Source organism: Polistes canadensis, unplaced genomic scaffold (genome assembly GCF_001313835.1).
Source record: "Polistes canadensis isolate GaletaPanama2010 unplaced genomic scaffold, ASM131383v1 scaffold_117, whole genome shotgun sequence".
NCBI lineage: Eukaryota > Metazoa > Arthropoda > Insecta > Hymenoptera > Vespidae > Polistes > Polistes canadensis.
The window spans coordinates 450,587-458,304 of NW_014569664.1; the positions used below are offsets into that span (position 1 = coordinate 450,587).

A 7,718-nucleotide genomic window follows, 5' to 3' on the forward strand; every position below is an offset into this window, starting at 1 on the left:
AAGTCAAATAAGAATATTCTAAGGCTATTTGATATATTCACAATGGTAAAACTTTGAATACGAGGAACTAGTAACAAAGACCTTGAACTTCAAATATGTTGTAAAGTCATTACCCTAAGATCACTTTAAAAAAGTGCACAGCTGTCACTTGCGTCTTAATAATTTATTAACACAAAAGAATTCTACTGTAAATTCAAGGGGAACAAGTACTAATGGCTTTGAGCTTGACATATGTTAATTTAATAGAGCATATCTGAACAAGTTCATGGATTTATGTAAATTAAGTTGAATGCATATGAAGAACCCCACCTGCACTCTCACCTTGAAATAAAATGAAAACTCGAATAATAATCGAAAAGTTTTTTACCCACTTTACGTTGTCTCTAATAAAAAGTTAAAATAATTAATCAAAGATTTTGCAGAAATTATATATATAATTTCTTAGACAAATAATATGAGTACATATGTTCAATAAAATATATATAATTTTTAATTTTTTTTATTATCATTATTTTTATATTTATATAAAACTTATTTATTTATATTTTTATAATATCAAATATATTATTATGCATGTAGTTTTTGATAAATTATTTCTAGAGAAATTTCTGAATTGTTAAGGAAAATTTCCAAGAAGTATTTTCTTTATGATTTTTATTTCGGAAAAGATAAAAATATATTTTCAATAAGTATTAATTTTTATTATCCACGTTTATTTTGTGGTAAACATAATTCTTGAAGCTAACGGTTTTAACACTGGCAATTTTTCATGATAAAATTACATGTCTTATGTAATTTAGACATTGCCAAAAAGAATTTAATCTTCGTAGATTAGATTTTTGAATGCCAAAGAAATTAATCAATCGATTGTAAATAATCTATGATAAACCGTTTTTCCAACGTATGGTTCTTTACTGCTTTAACCTCAAGAAAACCGCACATCAAACGCATTGCTTATTATTCGAAGTATATAAATGATGAAAATGCATCTAAAAGTACATTTAAAGTTTGTTTTGAATGCTTTAGAAACGGTGATTTTGACGTAAGAAACAAGAAACGTCCGGAGCAGTTGAAAAAAAATTGAATACATTAAAATCAACAATTACTCCATGAAAATTCATTTCCAATGTTATTAGAATTTTTAAAAATGTTAAACATTTCTCCAATTGCTTTTTCAAAAAGCTTACTTGCTATGGAAAAAATGATATAAAAATAGAAAATAGCTATAAATATATTTTTGGAATGAAAAAATGACATGAATGAAATTTAACCACTTAATAATAAGTAAATACTATTTATGTACTTATGTGTTTTATAGTATAGTATTACTGATTCTCATTTGACGTCACAAACGTTCTATGGTTTCCTTCTAAACGCTTATGATAGGATTAACGAAATATTATCCGGAATAAACACACGCGTGGTTATAATAGAACATTTTCTATATCCTCGTTACATCCAGCAATTTGAATAAATAATGAATCCCGGATGTTATGTATCAAACAGGACTTCCTTTTATAATAGGAATTTAATTATTTATGTTCTGGGGTAGGGTTGTATTTTACTTCAAGGTGAGAATGCTGCCCTCGAGGGTTCTATTAAACTATACATAAATAAATTATTCTACCAACATACGTTTGTTTAACGTAAATGGTGTTAATAAAAATTACATTTTATTTAGTAAACATATATGTTAATATTTTGTTAATGGAAAAATAAACGATGAATAAAATCTTTTAACTGTAACCAAATACAGTGATCTTAACATATTTCAAGATCAAAATTATTGTAGCTGATAATCCGTAATTTTTATGAATATTCTGTTCTTTTCGTATTTTTCACTCCTAAGAATAAAATTTGTATAAAATTAATTAAATTTAAAAAAAAATGTTTTACAATTTGTATTAAATTATATGTAAATTAATTACTCTATACATACAAAAAAATGAATCCACGAATTTATCAAGTGGTAACAATTTATTAAAATTGTTATTTAAAATGTAAATGAATCATTTTTATTATTTATGCTTGAAGAAAGTGCACGGATTTTTCAACTGATCCTCGTAATAATAATTTTATGATATATCGTATCTATACAATATATTAATTTATTGATGCAGACGTTCGCACCATTTGTATGATACTTGGTAAAATTTTCTTTCTACAGAGGGATGGGGAGGGGAGGATAAAGTGATATTAAGCTTTTGTAAGTGTAACAAATCACGAAAGGTGTATGTTCGTAAAGTCATGAAACAATCTCAATTTTTCTTACTTGAACTTGATTTCCAAACTTACAACGTTGTAACGGCAGAAAGAGGTAATATAATAAAAAAAAAACACGAATTTAATTATTAATAATTAAAGATATATTCTGTTATTCTGTTATTATAAAGATCAACGTGGTACCTCGGTTTCAATTAAGAGTTTTACTGTTCTTTTTCCTAAGATCACTTTACCCTTTCCCCCACTCCCCGTACTCTTAAAACACCCCCTTGAAATACATTTTATAGATTAATCGAAACTTGTTAAAGATATTTTATACAAATTCTTTCATTTCCATGGCTTGTTTCACTTACACGAGTTTAAAAAAAAAATACACTCACACCTATGTGTTTTAATCACACAGCAAACTGAAGCACATTTTATAGATTGACCAAAACTTTCTGGGCAATATATACAATGCCCACAGTAATACATTGACCGTAACATATATGCTGAATCAGGAAGGGTCGACGTATGGACGCTTATTAACCAATTAGGGTTAATTTCTGCTTGTAACTCGTGCTTTTACAAAGCTCGTAAAGTTTGTACTTACTACAGAGAGACGAAGCAATGTATATTCTCGTAAATAACAATTGATTTCATTGTTTTTTCGTTTTAATTATTGTTTACTCGGAAATGATATACACACTTGATTTAGATCTTTAGAATAAATTTAATAAATTTGGTAATTTAAACGGATTATTGTTTCGAAAGATATTTTATTTAATTAAAAAATTAAATATTTTGTTTTTAAACAGATATTTAGAATAGCGATACCTATTCTTTTTCAATAGCACTGCAATTGGATATTCATATAGTAAGTGTCCCTTTAAAAATTGTGCAACGTTATGTTCACACTAGATTTTTATTTGAAAACTATTGATATGGTGTGTTTAAGGTGAATACAATTTAGAAATAAATGTATTAGTATAACTTAATTACATATTTAATGAGCTTAATTTAAAAGGTTTATTTATAACAAGTGAATTAAACAAATACGAAAATAATGTATAGAAAATGCTCATACTTTAAAATCGTACATGTAAGTATAACTGTAAGAATGAAGCGGGTTTTTTGTGTTTTTTAGTATCAGAATACGTTTAATACCACTAAAGTAAGAATGATAAAAAATACATTTGTTTAATAGTTACATATCTATTAATATCCTTGGAATACTAAACACTCACACACACACAATTTCAATCAGATATTTTATTAAATGAAAACTTTTTAACTGAAAATCATCATTAGCCAGGAACGTTTTAAATGTATTTTAATTTAAAAAATCTAAAATATTAATAAAGCATATTAAAATTTTAAATATACCTTAATTGATTGATAATAAATCGAAGGGAATGTATATTGTAGTCCAGAAGCACAGAATATGAGTTCAGCATGACATCCACCGTTACACTGAAACTTTTTCACTCATCAAGGTCGGTTAAATTTCTTGTATTGATTGTATGACTTTCAGAAGAATAAATTCTATTTATTACGGATATTATTTTTGTTATGCATATGTAGCATATAAGAAAAGTTATATAAACATGAATCAACATAAAAATTTTAACTGGCTTTCATAGAGAACAAACAATCAGTCTAACGTTGGATTTATAAGAGAACGGGTGCGTCTTACTTTTGCTCTGTGTTTTTAAATTATAATATACATTTTCTTCGATTAATTATGAGTCATTTAAGGTATATCGAACGTTCTAATATACTTCTAATAATATTTTGGATTGTTTAAATTAAAATACATTTCTTTTAGCACTTTCGGCCAGTGATGATTTTCACCTGAAAATTTGCATCTAATAAAATATCAGATAGAATATTCGAATTATATTAATAGATATGTAATTATTGAAACAAATGTATTTTATATTATTTTTTGTTTAATAGGTATTAAACTAATTTTGATACTAAAAATTTAAATAACAGTAAAGACAAAGAATGACTAAGCGTTAGATACGAAAAAACTAAGTATTCCTTCCATTTTTACAGTTATATCAATATGAACAATTTCAAGGTACAGGCTTTTTCCGTATATTATTTTCGTATTAAATTAATTCAGAAGTAAAACTTTCAAATTAAATCCAATAAATATGTAATTAAGATATACTAACGTATTTATTTCTAAATTCTTTTCACCGTAAACACACTATATCAATAGTTTCCAAATAGAAATGTAACAAACATAATGGTGTACAATTTTAATGGACACTAATTGTATCTTTAAGTGATAAATAAAATATCGTAATTTCATTAACAAACCAATATTGTTTTCTGATATTTTTTTTTTTAGTAAAGCGACTTTTGAAAGTGCCTGTAAATAAAGAAACGTGTATCCAGCTTTGAAATATTTTTGTCAGTATTTTGTAATAGCTTACCAACGTCCGATTACGCGCTGAAATGATTTTTCTTCTTACGCCTCTAATTACGCTTCTTCGAACCGTTTCGTTTTATTCGTCTTGACCTATTTTCCAGAAGAAAATCGATATTTTTAGCAGTGTTAGTAACATATATCATACCGAAAGCTTTCGTGAAATTTGAAACTTCAAAAACCACCGATGAAAGTCTCCGAAGTATAATACTGTTTATCTGATGATAGAATCGAAAGAAGGGAAGAATTCACTTGTCATCATTTGCTTTTTTTCTCTCTCTTTTCCTTCTTATATTTCGATCCAATATTACTTAAAGGTGGTTTCCTTTAACAAAGGAATTTATCGGAAAAATAGGGTGTGGTCCATTTAGGATACGTGAGAATCTATAGGACGTATCTGAATTACTAATTGATTTTATTTGATAGATTATATTGTATGTTTAAGTATCATTTTGAATGAAAGATATTGCTACGTATTTTATTATTTTTAATTAACGAGAGTTAATTATTAAACTCGTAAAATTAGAACCAAACAGAAGCATGCCTTTATCACGAGATTAGGATTATCATCCGTGATTTTAATAATGTTGTATAAAATACGATGTTTAATTGTTTTAGTATTGATTTAAATTTAAAAGCTTTTTAAATTTTTTACACGCACCGAGTTATTTTAATTGCATGCTATTTAATTAATTAATCAAATTACGTACATACGTTTATTGATTTTTTTGTCAAAAAGTATTTTTGCGATATATAAATTTTATACTAAGAAACGATGGAAGGATTGCATGGAATTGTAAGGAATTGCAAGGAATTGTAAATGGTTGAGTATCTTTGTGGTTATAAGGTTCAAGCACGTTTCCGGATTCCTTTCATTTCCTTTTATTTCGTATAAACAAAACGATCGATGAAACATTCTTTGTGTTCTCTGAACCCTCTTAAGAGGTTTTCATTTTTACATATACTCTCTATCCATCTATAACGATTAAGAAACGTTTATGCATGACTTTTTTATGCTTTTGTAAAAAATAAAAAGCAATCTGTTAAACGTCAGTTTTTTCAACGAGTAAGAAGAAAAAAATGTAAGAAAGTAACACGAAAATAGAACATAATGGATACTATGTAAATTAAAAAATTAAATTAAATTCTAATTAACCGTTAACTATCGCAAAACTTTTTTTCCGCTATCAACTAACAATTGTTTCTTTTTTTCTTTTCAATGAATTTTTATGCTTTAGCAAAAAATTAAAAAAATATCTATCTGACAGTCAATTTTATTGTTAGTAAAAGGTAAGAGAAAGAAAATTTACTGAAAATAGGTGAAGCATTGAACGTTAGATTTGTTCGAAGAATTGAAAATTTCATTAAATTTTAGTAACCATTAGTTTTCATAATACCTCCTTTATATCGAAAGTTTAATTCAAATAAGTATCCAAAATTTGCAATTTTCAAATCTGATAATTTAATAGTTTTCGGGAAACCAAAAAAATAATTATAAATTGCTTCGTGTTTTGAATATTGCTCGAACATTTTGCAAATTAATCATACAGTTGACGTATTATATCACATTTCATGTAATATCTTCACGTTAGTAAATCACGTTTTAGTGTTGTAACAGTCGTCTGATAGATCAAAATTTAAGTCGTTTCGTGTTCAAGTATTCAAACAATGTCGATCGTAGAGTTCATGATAAACTCGAAACATTTACAATTAATGAATTATTCATACACGTATACAGAACGTTTCATTTAATAACGTTAAAGTATTTATAATATAAAATATTATATTACCATTCTATAATATAAAATAAAAAAAAGATAAAATAATACAATAATATCAAATTAAAGTTGTAAATATATTATGTAATATTATCTATGTAATAATACGTAATAATATTATTTAATATTATTATATATCATATTTTTATTATTATCATAAATATTATCATTCTATATAATATAAAATAATAATATCAAAATTAAAGTTGTGTGTAAATATTTTCTTCATAAATTATATATATATAAGAATATGAAATTTATACGTAACTGGATTTTCGTTGAATCGATATTGAAGTTCTTATTCAAAAAGAGTCATCCGTTCTTGTAAATACAAACTTGACATAGTTTCCTTGCCAAGTCAAACAAACGGAAACGTTTCATTGTTAATTTCTTAATAAAACATTTATGATCCTGCATTTATATTAAATTTATTTTCTTATATTTACACATTAAACGCTGGCGACATATAAGATATCTAAAGCTTGAGCGTCGGCAACGTATCAGCCACAAAAGCCCTTACGCCGACCTTATTTGCGTATTTCTGAACAACGATTAGCTAAAGAAAATATTTGCGTTAAAAACGTTAATAATAAATTTTGTTCATATTTTGTACCCACACAAACATAGTCTTCTTCAAATGTTTCAAAACTGTATTGTAGTCAAATTTTAGTTCCTTTTACCGGTACATTTATAATTAATATAATAATAATAATATTATAGTAATAATATATATATATATTAGTTTAAGAGGAAGAGTAAAATGTAATAGAACGTAATTTCTTTTATAAAGTTTTTATTATATGGAAATATATTTGATCCATTATTATTTGTATATTTTTCAGTGTCGCTCAATTGAAGGAGGCAATTGAGAGGGAATGTGGGGTTATGGCGTGCCATCAGGTGCTCCTGATGAGCGGAGGTGATAGTTTAGAACCACATGCCCGTGTGTGTTCTTACTCAGCTGGAACTGATACAAATCCGATTTATTTATTCAGTAAGGCTATCATCGAAAGCAACGTTCAACCAACACCAAGCATAGACTACGGTTGCGGTGAGTGATAAACCTTATCATTTGTACATTTTATTTTTTTTTTTAAATATTTAACAAACATCGGAATATACAATCTATTGACAACTAGATCATGCGATCGGGTGTATTTTTTTAATTCAATCAAATTTTTCAATAATATTCTTATGGTTATAACCGATGCGAAATCTTTCGCGACACTTCGTTGGTGGTTGTTTTTGTTTCCATTGTATTTCTTTTTTAAACTGGAAAATAATTTGAATAACGATTC

General features: G+C 26.3%; 1 long non-coding RNA gene across 1 annotated transcript in view; it reads left to right on the forward strand.

The window, feature by feature from the left end:
- The window catches only part of LOC106787876, a 27,410-nt gene extending 19,910 nt beyond the window's left edge, over positions 1–7,500 (forward strand). The window contains exon 3 of the long non-coding RNA XR_001381851.1: positions 7,263–7,500. This is a non-coding gene — a long non-coding RNA (uncharacterized LOC106787876). The remainder of the gene's footprint in view (positions 1–7,262) is intronic.
- Positions 7,501–7,718: the final 218 nt, after the last annotated feature.